We start from the raw sequence: 15,594 nt of genomic DNA on the forward strand, positions 1-15,594 counted from the left end.
TGTCTCACAACGAGTTACTCTATTAAAGCAAACTCCAAATATCATCGCACATCCCACTACCAATTGCAAACAATAGACCTCGCGCCATAATTGTTATAACTTCCCATATGCGCCATAACCCCATCACGGGTTCAACTAATAACTTTAGAAGCCCAAATCCGACATTAAATCACTCGAGCGCCATCTCCAAATAGGCTTACACTTCCCGAGTGTCACGAACTTACTGACGTTACCCCGTGACCTCAATGGTGACTAACTCCCCAATGTCTCAAATGTAACTCTCTATACGAGATCTCAACGGTAACTCCTCTTGAAACAAGGGACATAACCAAGAACCAGAATTTTTGAACAAACAAACATGTCGCGTTAATTGTCTCTTTTTCACAACTTTCGTTATTAGATGCTTTCGTTCCTCTTAAATAGCGGCCAGCTGCGCATCAGTCGATATATGTTTGCCGCGCGCCAAGCTGCTGCTATCGTCGCGGGTGTGTGACATCTCCGGCCGCGACAGGCTCCGCTGCATATGCTCTTTCTACAACATAACTTTGACAACATTTTCAGAAGCAAAACCAAATAAAATTAACAACCTTTTTTTTATCGAGATTGACACTTTGATAATAAGTTGAGGCGACTTACGTACGTAATGCCGCATACGTATACCACTCACACAACTTTTCAGTTTTGGTGCGTTACAACGTCTGTTTGCAAAAATAAGGCCTGTAAAATTAGGGGCTTGTCACATCAGTAAAATCACTCACATAAAATGCTAGACCATGCTAAGACCTAAATGACGACTAAGGTGACTGGAGATCCTCCATACCAGGAAAACAAATTATGAAGCGCATGCGCCAATAAACATGGGCGCCTGGCGGCATAAACAGCCAATAAGAGTAAGCACATTGAAATTACTAACAGAATTACATAAATACACAATGCGAATAAGAGTATAGAATAAAATGCTGAAAAAGACAAATACAACAAAAATACTAGCATTCATTAAGACCCTCATAGCATCATCGGTACATTATCGTACGAAAATGATGTCTATGCATAAGTTCATTTTTATGAGCATAAGCAGTAGACAGATTTATATGACATCGAGTACATCATCATACGAAGAGTAATAACACCAGTGTATAAGCACGCTATTAACTATAATGACAGTACAAAGAAAAAATTCATTGGTTTCCGTATAGTGAAAAACGTAAATAGTGGTTGACACCAGCACCTTAGTATAACATAAACTGACAAACGAGTCTGTATGTACAAAAATTGTATAATAGAGTCTTGATGAAATGAAGCACTCGTAACAGCTACCGGCAGTAGTCTGAAGATTTTTTTGCCAACAGTGTGAGTTTCAAGCAATCGAAAAATTGTCTACAGGCGAGCTGCAGCTGGTCGTTTAGTAAATTCCCACCTTTGAGCTGTAGATGTTTATAGATCTCTAATTCCTCCCAAAGGCCCGCCCTATGCCATTTGACTTCTCTGTTAAGAATTGCTGTCTCTTCCAAATATTTTGGAGTGTGGTTGGCAATCAGTACATGTTCAGCAAACTTAGAGATATGTATGCTTGTCCTTTCTTTCCTAACAGAAGCTCTTTATCATTTGTCTTTACAGCTCCGCCTCTTTGACCGACGTAATAGCATGGGCAGTTGTTGCAGGTTAATTTATAGACCCCTGAAATGAAAAACGGTTCACCAGCATTTTCCACTGTATGCAAAAGTATTCTCTGCAGACTAATGTCTGTAGAGAGAGACATTAAAGTTGTATTTATTCAACAGTAGACGTTCAATCCTATAAGAGACATTTCCTAAGAAGGGAGTACAAATGATGTTCCTACTGTGTGAGGGATGATAGCTGAATAACATCGAACATTTTTGAGAAGTTTCCTTACTGGAGATGATGTCTACCATTCCCTGGTCATACCCATTGGCTAGCTCTGAGCACTATGGGACTTAACATCTATGGTCATCAGTCCCTTAGAACTTAGAACTAATTAAACCTAACTAACCTAAGGACATCACACAACACCCAGTCATCACGAGGCAGAGAAAATCCCTGACCCCGCCGGGAATCGAACCCGGGAACCCGGGCGCGGGAAACGAGAACGCTACCGCACGACGACGAGCTGCGGACGGTCATACCCATTATTAGCTGCGATCTGTTTAATGATATTTAGCTCATTTAGCTGATTGGCAGTCGATAAGGGAGTAGTTACAAGACAGTGTATGACGGAAAGAAAAAACGATAGTTTATGAGCTTTCGGATGCGTCGAGTCAAGGGGGATAATATTGTCTGAATAAGTTTGCTTCCTGAAGATGTTGAAACTCAAACAATGACTTTATACAGAGTTTAAGTTAATAAAATTTAGTACCCGTTCCTCATTTTAAAGTTATTTCCTGAAGAAAATTTTGTCATGGAAGTTGTTAAATGCATTAAAAAGCACCTTCGGCCGGTCATCATTACCGTCAAATGCAACGATAGTATTGCCAACATATCTTTCATAAAAACGACTTTTTTGACGTAGTTCGAAATTCTAATTGAAGAACGTTCTTTCAGGCCAAAATACCAGCAAGTGGACTGCCCATAGGCAAACCGTAACGTTGAATATACATTTTTACGTCTAATGTGAAGCAATTTTATTTGAGAGTAACTTTCAGTAGACACATGAGTTCAGCAGTTTGTAATTTACTCACTTTTTTATGTTATAGGTTTCTCTCAGCGAGAGCTATAGCTGTTCGACAGGAACATTAGTATATAGGCTGACATTATCAAAAGTGACCATCCGAATATCAGCTGTGCACCGTATCATTTGAAGTCCGTTTCATTTATCACAGGACGAATCGGACGAGCCTGTTTGTGATGCTTGAACCGACTTGTGAGAACAGGTGGCATCGGATTCAAGTTCAGAAGCCACTTTGAAACTTAGTGAACCAGCTCTCTGTATTAGACATAACTCGCCGATTCTCTTTTTGTACGTCTGCCTATATGCCACGTGCCTGTCGATGAAAGACACTGGCTAAACTTGAGAGATGTCGACTACCCATCCTGACTTCAGTCATGAACGCACAAGTGTGTCACGCGCCAGTCTTCTCTTTTCTCGCCAAGTATCGCAGTCATGGCAGTCAGCATTACTGTTGCCGGGTCCCACACTACCACAGGCCAGTCTCGCGTGGTGTGTACCGCGGAGCTCGAAGTCTTTGCATAGCGACAGCCAGTCAGATGCCATGCCGCCAATATTCCGTTTAAGGACAAGGCGGGGGAGGCAGCAGAGATTTCAGCGCTGAATGCCGTTGAGTGTCTGCCGCTTCGTCCTTTTGGAGTTACCTGTGTGAGACCACTTCGAGCTCTCGGCTTAAACCGCGGTCCCACAGGTGTTGCATTTAAGGTTCTCAGTTGACGTGTCTTTTTTTAAATTGTGTCTCTTGCAGAATGTTTTCTTGCGTTACATGTTCATTTAAGTTGCATGAAAGGCAATATTCCTTCGTGTTATATGGGGAAACATGGGCGCACATGGATCCAGAAATCTAGTTGTGCTTCTCATATCCTTGAGCCTTCATTCACATCAGTCTTTCGGGCAACTGTGGGAAGAACGATTTCTCTTCTTGTTATATGCAAACAGAACTGGTAATTAATGTGCAGCATTTGAGAAAAATCTCAATTCCACATTCGTGGTTTTATTATCTTGCACAGAATCTCTTGGAACACAAGAATGTCTTTCCAGCACAATTTTCGTCTGCCCTGTCACCATCTTTCTTTGTCTAAACATACCACCGTCCGGCTTTATATTGATTCGTCAATGCTTTTCTTTGGAATACCTTCCCTAGCTTTTACGTCTTTCAAGTAAGTCGACGTGATGCAGTTTGCTGAGCCACGCAGTTCAGAACACCAACTTCAACATACCAGTCTCTTCAGTACAAATTTCGTCTTTCGTTGTTAGGATTTGGAAGCTCCCGTTCGGTGTCATTGGTTTCACAGGATGCAGACAGTAAATGTTTACTCTTGCTCGGTTTTCTTTTCTATAAGACGAAACTCGTTACACAGCTGTACATTAAAGCAACGACACTCCTCATCAAAACGTATTAATCTTTTTAATTCAGAAACTTTTAAATTGGGCTTGCGAAAGCACTACTATTATCATTAGACCTGCCGAGTCAGAATGTGTCATCAGTGAAACATGTTTTAAAATTGGATGAAAGTTAGCGATAACTTGTTTAGAAACTTTAACAGAATATTTATTAAAATTTTTGAAGACGACCGCAGGTTTTCAAACCATGGAAGAATACCATGTCTGCCATTTCCCGCATGGAATAATAGGATCCCGTTTCACTACGTACACTCTGTGGAATCATTAATCCTGTTCTGATGCGGTTCAAACGCATAGGTCTAATAAACGATTCCGCTATGCGTCCTAAAACAGTTTTAAAGTAAATGTTTCTCCCGTTTCTGGTAAAGTCGTATAGCTGTTTCATTCACAGCAAAGATATTTCCACTGGGAATTATCTATTTCGGATTATATTGACGTCCAAATATGTTGTTTTAGTTGCATTTTTCAAAAAAACAAGAAATTAGTAGCATCCTAAATTTTGACATTGCTTTGTTTATTTGTAATTCCTTTTAAAAGAAAAAAGCACTCCTTCTTCTGGCCACAAGTGGCCCATCGGGACCATCCGACTGCCTTGTCATCCTCAGCTGAGGATGCGGATAGGAGGGGCGTGTGGTTGCCACACCACGCTCTTGGTCATTATGATGGTTTTCTTTGACCGGAGTCGCTACTATTCGTCCAAGTAGCTTCTCAACGGACATCACGAGGTTGAGTGCACCTCAAAAAATGGCTACAGCGCATGGTGGCCCGGATGGTTACCCATCTAAGTGCCGCCCACGCCCGACAGCGCTCAACTTCGGTGATCTGACAGGAACCGGTGTATCCATTGCGGCAAGGCCCCTGCCTTTTTTAAAAGAAACTAACGCAATATTTATTATTTTTTTGTAGAAATGTTACAAATATAATATTTCACTTTACTGTATTCATTATTTCTGAAAAGTGATGCAATTCTAGCAGAAAATATTGTATCTAGGAAATAGATTTTAAAGAAAACGACGGCTTACAAGGAACTACAGACTGCCTGCTGCAAATGTTTTGTAGTCATTTGTCTACAGCAATTCCTAAAGCTTTCTGTCACGTTATCTATCCACCTGACTCTCATTTTTGGCCACGACTGACACAGATATTCAAGCATTCTGTGCTCTGAGATTGTCAGAGTGACTGAGACTTAAGACCATATTCTCCTCAGGAATAAAGTGTTCTTTTATAATAACGCACACTAGACAATATTTCCTCAGCTATACATTAGAACAGCAAAATGGACTACTATTTTCAATGGTTCCATACCTCCTGTCACGGTTATTGGTAGGCGATTGCAACTCTAGCTGTTGAAACATTAAGGTGAATTTTGTGTCTGGCCATGCCTACACATTTTCAGGAAGTCAGCGTCGGCCGACGTCAGATCATTTCTGAAGTAGGAAACACAGTATGTTAGGCTGTTTGTTAAAATGTAGTTTTAGTAGTAAAAACTAAGGAAGGCAGCTCTGAATAAGTGTAACCCTTCCACCAGAAAGATCTAAATGTGATCGGTAACAATAGAGAAAGAGACGATTGACGAGAAATTTTACTTTGTTGTTAGAGACAATGAATTCTCAACAAGCAACATAGCGCCGGACAGTTAAATCTGTGAAACACTGTGCTATTTCGGCAATATCAGAGACAGTTCATATAAGCAAGCTGATTTCAGCAGCCAAGATAAGAAACTTACAGTAAGTAAACACGTGTGAGACACTTGAGCATTGTAGTAGCGGTGTCACAATTTTCCTGCAACCTTTATGGATTGTAACCTATCTCTCTAAATTCACAGGTGACGAAGGAAAGGTGAAACATCAAATCTTGACGTGGTTACGAAAGTAGTCAGGGCAAACACACGATATGAAACAAGTTTCGAAATAAAAGCGACAAAATATTTTTTAGGATAATCAATTGAAGGATCATCAACAAAATCGCAGTGAGTCAAAGTTCCTCAAAAACAAAATTTTTATTTTTTTTAACCACCGTTTTGTATCGGTCCTCCTAATACATAATATCTCGATTTGCCCTGTAAGAGACACTTACAAGTGGTATGGCTGTTGTAAATACAAGCAAAAGGATCCGAATTGGCTCAAATGGCTCTGAGCACTATGGGACTTAACATTTGAGTCCCCTAGAACTTACAACTACCTAAACCTAACTAAGCTAGGGACATCACACACGTCCATGCCCGAGGCAGGATTCGAACCTGCGACCGTAGCGGTCGAGCGGTTCCGGACTGAAGCGCCTAGAACCGATCGGCCACTGTGGCCTGCCGAAAAGATCCGTATCTCAGCTGGTACAGGGGTTGTCCAAACTATTTAAACATTGTGAGAAACGCATGCTTGAATGTAAATGCAAACGATAGCCAGCCTTCAGGTTGCACTGTTGCCTTTGACCACGAGCGGCACCTGTGTAGTGACCTCAATACGCTGGAAGTGCCATTCGTTTTAAGAACAGAGTGTGTCATGTCAGACCTAAGTGAACTCGAAAGTTGGCAAATAGTTGGTGCTCGTGTGTTGGGTTCTTCTGTAAGTAAGGGAGGAAAAGTGATTCAAGACGCAGAGTATCAAAGGTTTACACCGCACACAGTGAAACGGGAAAATCATCGTCCGTAAAGTCACAACTCGGAAGTTTGTTGATTGATCGTGACTGATTGAAAAGGATTGCGAGTAAAATAAGAGGTCGACACCTTCGAAAGTCACTGCAGAACTGAATGTTGCACTCGCGAGCAGTGTCAGTCCCAAAACAACACAAAGGGAGATGCATAAGCAGGGAACTGCAGAGCAAATGCCCTAATAGTGAAAGGTGGTGCCGAAGGCATAAGACTATGGAACAACTGAAGGAAGTCATTTGGTCGGATGAGTCTTGTTGCACACAGCTTAAATCCCAAGGGTGAAACTTGGAGGGAGGTCGGTGTGATTAAAGCAGAAATATCGTAGTACTCCGATCGTTGTATACTATGGGTCCCCGTGATTTCCCTTTAAGTTCGCGTTACTGCCAAGATTATTGGACGATTTTTTGTAATGACGTGTATCCCATGGTAGAATGTTCTTCCACATTTATGATGACGTGTTCGAAGACGACAGGACCCCTGTTCAGACAGCTAGCATTGTCCAGCTCTGGTATTTTGAGCACGAGGACGAACTGCCGAATCTGTCCTGGCAATCACAGTCACCAAATCGCAATATTACTGAGCCTTTGTGGTCTACTTTTGATAGAATTGTGCTTGTTTGCTATCGGTCTCCATCGCGGTCCCTGAACTTGCAACTATTTTCCGAGAAGAATGGTATAAGATTCCGCTGAAAGCCATACAGGACCTGTTTCGAAAGCCAGCGGTTTTCCTACACCGAATTAGGGATGGTAATGTGTCATGTTTGCGTACTTTTGTCCAGCCCGTATAGTTTGTTTGTGGATACACAATGATGAGCCAAATGATTCACATGGCTCCGAGCACTATGGGACTTAACATCTGAGGTCATCAGTCCCCTAGAACGTAGAACTATTTAAACCTAACTAACCTAAGGACATCACACACATCCATGCCCGAGGCAGGATTCGAACCTTCGACGGTAGCAGTCACGCGGTTCCAGACTGAAGCACCTAGAACCGCTCGTCCACAACGGCCGAGACTGATGAGCCAAAAGATTATAACTACTGGCCTCCACAAGATGGAATACCACCTGGTGCGGATGCAGGCACATGACACAATGAGGAAAGTGGACCAGACTAGATTGGAAAATCATTATAGCGAAGACACAGGCTACAGAGGCGGAAATTCCTTTGACTTCAGCGGCTTTCACAAAAGACAGATCCAAACGGTCCTTCTCGGTGGTACTCACTTCTCGGGAACAGCAAAGCTGGTATGATATTTTCGTGCTGCCATGGAAAGTGACTGACGGACGGTGACACCTATAGCATGTGACAAGGTGCGAAATGTCAAAGGCTCTTCACATAACGAGCATATCGGCAGTTCCCCATCTCTGTAAACTAGGGCGGACGGTGATCTGTAGTACATATGAACACGCCACTAAGGGCAAATTTCTGAACATGTGGCCCCGCAACAGATGACCCTTAGGTTCCTTACGTTGACCCAACGAAATAGTGAACTGTGACCACAGTGGGCAGTGGCCACGGGATCATTACGATTCCATCATGGATCTATGGAAATGTCATCTCGTTGCAAGAATCTAGTTTAAGTCGATAGTTGTGTCCAAATATGCCATCATTCAGGAGAACGGCTGATCCAAACGGGCGGGTGGGGGCAGTGGTTTGCTCCGGTGGCCGTTCATTTGGGCTTCCATGCGACCTGTAGTAATAATCGAATGCCTCAAGATAGGTGTGAACGACGTGAACGATATTGCGAAACATCGTATCCCTTCGTGCTTGTCTCCACCAGTGGCGGTGTCATCTTCCAGTAGGATAACTGCCAAGGCCAGAATCAAGCTAAAGTGGTCTCAGGAGTAAAGTGTGAACTCAGGTTGATGTCTTGCCACCATACTCTCCTGAACTGAGCTCGATGGATTATACACTCCTGGAAATGGAAAAAAGAACACATTGACACCGGTGTGTCAGACCCACCATACTTGCTCCGGACACTGCGAGAGGGCTGTACAAGCAATGATCACACGCACGGCACAGCGGACACACCAGGAAACGCGGTGTTGGCCGTCGAATGGCGCTAGCTGCGCAGCATTTGTGCACCGCCGCCGTCAGTGTCAGCCAGTTTGCCGTGGCATACGGAGCTCCATCGCAGTCTTTAACACTGGTAGCATGCCGCGACAGCGTGGACGTGAACCGTATGTGCAGTTGACGGACTTTGAGCGAGGGCGTATAGTGGGCATGCGGGAGGCCGGGTGGACGTACCGCCGAATTGCTCAACACGTGGGGCGTGAGGTCTCCACAGTACATCGATGTTGTCGCCAGTGGTCGGCGGAAGGTGCACGTGCCCGTCGACCTGGGACCGGACCGCAGTGACGCACGGATGCACGCCAAGACCGTAGGGTCCTACGCAGTGCCGTAGGGGACCGCACCGCCACTTCCCAGCAAATTAGGGACACTGTTGCTCCTGGGGTATCGGCGAGGACCATTCGCAACCGTCTCCATGAAGCTGGGCTACGGTCCCGCACACCGTTAGGCCGTCTTCCGCTCACGCCCCAACATCGTGCAGCCCGCCTCCAGTGGTGTCGCGACAGACGTGAATGGAGGGACGAATGGAGACGTGTCGTCTTCAGCGATGAGAGTCGCTTCTGCCTTGGTGCCAATGATGGTCGTATGCGTGTTTGGCGCCGTGCAGGTGAGCGCCACAATCAGGACTGCATACGACCGAGGCACACAGGGCCAACACCCGGCATCATGGTGTGGGGAGCGATCTCCTACACTGGCCGTACACCACTGGTGATCGTCGAGGGGACACTGAATAGTGCACGGTACATCCAAACCGTCATCGAACCCATCATTCTACCATTCCTAGACCGGCAAGGGAACTTGCTGTTCCAACAGGACAATGCACGTCCGCATGTATCCCGTGCCACCCAACGTGCTCTAGAAGGTGTAAGTCAGCTACCCTGGCCAGCAAGATCTCCGGATCTGTCCCCCATTGAGCATGTTTGGGACTGGATGAAGCGTCGTCTCACGCGGTCTGCACGTCCAGCACGAACGCTGGTCCAACTGAGGCGCCAGGTGGAAATGGCATGGCAAGCCGTTCCACAGGACTACATCCAGCATCTCTACGATCGTCTCCATGGGAGAATAGCAGCCTGCATTGCTGCGAAAGGTGGATATACACTGCACTAGTGCCGACATTGTGCATGCTCTGTTGCCTGTGTCTATGTGCCTGTGGTTCTGTCAGTGTGATCACGTGATGTATCTGACCCCAGGAATGTGTCAATAAAGTTTCCCCTTCCTGGGACAATGAATTCACGGTGTTCTTATTTCAATTTCCAGGAGTGTATGTGAGACACTAACTGACGCCCACAAACGTGCTCGGTATATACGGAAACGGCGTTATCATCTGTTCGTAGACATGTGATGGCACCGGGGACTGATGACCATAGATGTTAAGTCCCATAGTGCTCAGAGCCATTTGAACCATTTGTGATGGCACCAGCCTGCGGTAGCCTACGAATAACCTGTCGAATCCATGCCAAGTAAAACCGCTCCTGTACTGCATTCCAAAGGTGTGCAGACCTTGTAACACGGAAAATGCAGATAAAATACCATCCGCACCATCCACAATTTTTCGCCGTTTACAGTCCGTTGATAACTTGCACTGTACTTCTGATTCTGAATATGTACGCTTTATTGTAGAAACTATATTCAATACATAATCGATGTAATATTGTATATGTTTCTGATTGTATATAATTGATTGCAAATGTAATGAAAATATTGCAAATTGGTGGGTAATCGTCAAGGGAAATTTATTTAAATGTATCGATAGCAGCGACGAAATAGCAGTAGCTGTGCTGCTGTTTATCTATGCATATGGAGAGTCTCTGTCACGTTGCTAATGGAGAGAAGTCAGAGCAGCTTGAGTCATGAAAGAGCGCGGATGTGTTTGTTGGGCGCTCCCGCAGACGCGGTGTGCATTCATGCTTGCGGCAATGTAGACCCGCCCGATTTGTTAGCCCGCGAGTATTGAGCGCACGGTAGGAGAGGACAGGCGGAGGAAGCTGCAGTTCCAACTGTTGCCTGTCCCTTAATTACCCGTGGCTCTGGAGACGACTCAGGGTCTTCATCCAGCAGCAGCAGCAAAACCAACGGCAGCTCAGCATTGTAGTCGGCTACATTCTTCGTCGTCCGCATAGCTACAACATCGTATTCGAAAGAGCGTTAAGTGAAAAGTTTTAAACTTACGTAGGTATTAGCAGCAACGTTTCTTTCACAAAGTATGGCTACCGTGAATAATAACCTGCAATAGTTAAAACTTGTAGGGCGACTGTGTTGTCATTGTCCTCAGACATTATTTCCGAGCAGGGTCCCTTTCCTTTCCATACAATCACCGAGTGTCGTACGAATAGGAAAATTGATTAACTATTTACTACCAGTTTTACGTGTTTGCTAGTGATGAGTATTACTCTAAATTCTCTGCTCAGTAACTGTTCATTCTTGTATTGCCTAACAGAGGCTTAACTAATTTAAAATTCTGAGTATTAACTTCATTCACATAAAGCAACGAAAAATTTCACTGCCAAAATTAGTAACTGAAGATACAGCACGAATTAAGAGTGCATATTTCATTTATTCTGTATTTAGCTTAGCGAGTGACTTCTGGTGGCTTGGTAATGTATCTTATTGTTGTTATATTAAGAGAAAAATCAGTTGCTCATTTGCTTAAAGTAAATGTAATTTATTCTTTCAATAATCAAAAGTAAATTGGTTGCCTTTTTCTACAGTTTGCATTATGATACACTGAGGTTACTGAAAGCCATTTTTTTCTTTTTTTTTTTACATTTACTTAAGTAGTAACTCCGTTTAACTTTACTTTCAAAATTTAGTTTTTCAGAATAAGTAACATCAAACTCAATGCTTACTGATTCATTTATTTTCTGGTTAACTGGCGTGCTTTGGAAAAGCCTGACAACCTCCTGTTGCCAAGCGAGTGAATATTTGCTTGAATTTGTTTGCCATTACCTTTCTTAAGATTTTGAAGATTTATTTTCCTATCGGGCTGGCGACCGTTTAATTATCCCCCTTTCAGCTTATCAATGTTTACTTTGTATTGTCAGCAATCTTTGTAGTAAGTATTACGTGGTACATTCCCCCCCCCCCCCCCTCCCCCTGCGCGGTTCCACCCATTTCAAACTTATCATCAGTATTTAGCTTATGTTTGGAATAGATTCTTCCTTCTGAAGCGTCTGTTGTACGCTTTTCTCCAAATAAGCGGTGTGATTTTCCTTCGCCACCGATAGCCTTACTCATTGAAAAATTTCATTAGGCATAAGCGATTTTGGTCAGTTATACCGCAGTACAGTAGACCGATTAGGAAAGGGGAGGTCACAACCCACTGTTGCTGAGGTGGTGGTAATGTTTAGCTCATCTGTGTACCTTTACAGGACATTTTTTCTTCCATTCTTGACCAGTACTATCTCTTCTGAGAATGTTAGACACTTCATAAAAAATACCTGCATAAACAGTAGGGTAAACCTGTTAGCATTAGCTCACTCACTATGCATTCAACGAACTGTTCAAGTTATTATTATACCAGTATAGTTTGTCAGAGTATTTTGTCTTCGAAAAGTTAAATATAGCGTCAGGCGAGATAGTTCGTCTTATTCTCCATTCAACGCCTGCATCTCCCGCCTCCCGGAAGGCACGAAAGGCGGCAGTAAGGGTCGACAGGGAGGCGGCGTAGCCCGGCTGGCTGTCGCGGCGACCTCGTAAATCAGCGCCACTCTTCTCCCTCTGTGTGGACGGGGGCGGCCGCCATGGCGAATGCCGCAAGGGCGCGGGCTGGCTGCGGGGGGAAGGCGCGCCCGGATAACAAGTGCTCGAGATGTACGGCGACCATCTGTTTCCAGTAGGGGGTGACGTCCAGCCGCCAGCAGGCACGGCTCTGACACCCCACCACACGCGCTGCTGCACATAGTGACAATATTTGGTCTGAAGCGGACTTTACCTTTGGCGAACTGGTTAAGTATTCGCCGCACCAAATGCGACAAAGGATTAAAAAAGAAAAAATCGTATACAAAATTCTAGAGTGTTTTGGAGAAACAAAGACAAACACACTTTTACTTCATATAACTGTGACAAGTGCACCGGTTCTCTGCAGGTAGTGGTTGAAAAGTTGGACGACGGACTTAGCTTATGCCAACGTTCCTAATTTTTTTCAGTGCTTCGTTTGCAACACTTCGAGGTTTAAATCCTATTTGCAACACACGTGCGTCTTATTGATAGCAAGAGTAAGTTTTGTGTGGGCTGGTACTGTAGACGCCCACCTGATTGAGCCAAATCTGTCACGCTTAAGCAGAGGAAATTAGTGTATCTTTCTCCATGAATTACTGCCCGAAATGTTGCAGAATGTACCGGTAGGTTACATACAACGATTATAGTTCAAGCGTGAAAAGACCTTACTACAGTTTACTGTTGATGTCACAGCAATAGAGATGATTCTCGCGAGTGTGGAACATCTCAAAAAGTATAACATAAAAAGATAAAACATTTGAACTATACTTGCTACCCTGGTCATTTGTCAGGAGATTGTCAAAATAGGTGATTACATTACAGTAAACTGGAACTGCTAATATTTACAGAATTAAAACGTTGTCAGAATGAAACATTCTTATGCACTTTTAATAAATTTTTCATTCACAAAATATCTAATCTTGACTGTTGTGACCAAGTGCTGTAAAAACTGAAATCTAACAGAAATTTTTTTAAGCTGGCCTAATAGTCTTCGCTAAGATATTCATCTATAGAGTAGGAGTTGCCTATCAAAGTTTTTCGAACTTCGTTTAAACCGTGCTTTATCTGAGCCCAAGTTTTTAATGGTTGCTGGCAATTTATTGAAAATGTGTTCCTCGATATTCTACCCCTTTCCGGACCAAGGTAAGTGATTTTAGGTCTTTACATAAATTGTTCTTATTCCTAGTACTGATACTATGTATTGAGCTATTGGTTCGAAATAAAGATATATTACTTGCAACAAATTTCATTAAGGAATAAATATACTTAGAAGCAGTGGTCAGAATGCAAAGTTCCTTGTACAGGTTTCTACATGACGTTCTTGAATTTACACGGCAAATGATTCTTGTAACACGCTTTTGCATGCTAAAAACTTTTTGTCGGTTTGATCAGTTACTCCAGAATATGATCCCGTATGACATAATAGAATGAAAGTGAGCAAAGTATGCAAGTCTTTTTGTATTTATATCTCCTACATCTGACATCATTCTTACTGCAAATACAGACTTGTTTAGGCGCTTAAGCGATTCTGAGGTATGTCCTTTCCAACTGAATTTTTTATCGATTTGTAACCCCAGAAATTTAACACTGTCAGCCTCTTCCATCTGCATGTCTTCATATGTTACGCACATGCTGGAAGGAGATTTTCGCCGATGGTTTAATTTGGAGTGCTGTCAACATAAATCTGGTTACCCATTTGGCTGAAGCTGCAGCCATTCTTCGTGAAGAACCCGGTTATTTTAATTGTGTTAGACAGTGATTAGCACACAGATGCCATTTGTACACTGACGTAAACGGGCGGAAAAGAATATGAGTGACACGGCAGTTTGAGTATTGTCTCCAAACATCAATATCGTCGTAGCCTTCATGTATCCCAATTTGGAAACGGTTCACCTCTAACATTTTTATCATGTAAAATGTGTTTACTTTTATCTCACCTAAAAATTCTAAAGTATTGAACATATAGCTTTTTTTAAACCTTCTACAAACAGGGAGAATAGCCGAATAAACTAAAATTGTTTGTCATACAGTTCGGAAATGGGCCATACCACTGATGTGCTGATTTCACATAAATTAAGTTTAACAAAGCATCGACAGTTGCAATCTACTAACAAACGTTAGTAATAACTAGATCATGTATTTATTTTAGGTTTTTCTTCTTATATTCCAGTGGAACGTCTTGTAATATCTGTGGAAATTGGTCTGTCAGCAACATAGGGCTCTTCTCAAAACCTGCTATCCTGTCTATAGAAGCAGCTACTACACATTTGTCCTCCATGGACACGTCACATCAGTGTAACGGCTATCCAGCACATAGTGCATGATGTACTATAGCTTGTATTCACCGATATTTTCCAAACCACTGAACTGAGCGAATGGAATCTCTGACTAGTTCGGGATGTTCACCGCATTTGAAACCATTGTAAGTAGGCTGTTTATGTTTTCTCTATGTAAGTAGGCTGTTTATGTTTTCTTATTGGCAACGTTACGTAGCGCTCAATATGAAAATCACTGGCTGTGCTGTGTGCAGTCTGTGGCTAGTTTGCATTGTTGTCTGCCATTGTAGTGTTGGGCAGCGGCAGCTGGATGTGAACAGCGCGTAGCGTTGCGCAGTTGGAGGTGAGCCGCCAGCAGTGGTGGATGTGGGGAGAGAGATGGCGGAGTTTTGAAATTTGTCATAAACTGCTATATTGATATATGATGATATCAGGGTAAATACATTGTTTGTTCTCTATTAATATCTTTCATTTGCTAACTATCCCTATCAGTAGTTAGTGCCTTCCATAGTTTGAATCTTTTATTTAGCTGGCAGTAGTGGCGCTCGCTGTATTGCAGTGGTTCGAGTAATGAAGATTTTTGTGAGGTAAGTGATTTCTGGAAGGTATAGTTTAATGTTAGTCAGGGCCATTCTTTTGTAGGGATTCTTGAAAGTCAGATTGCGTTGCGCTAAAAATATTGTGTGTCAAGTTAAGCACAGTCGTGTATAATTTGTTAAAAAGGGGACGTTTCATATGTCGACCCTTAGCCGAGGATACCTCACTGGAATCTTCTGATTTTTTCTTGTAGTTTGT

This window comes from Schistocerca americana, chromosome 2 (genome assembly GCF_021461395.2).
Source record: "Schistocerca americana isolate TAMUIC-IGC-003095 chromosome 2, iqSchAmer2.1, whole genome shotgun sequence".
NCBI classification, from domain to species: Eukaryota; Metazoa; Arthropoda; class Insecta; order Orthoptera; family Acrididae; genus Schistocerca; species Schistocerca americana.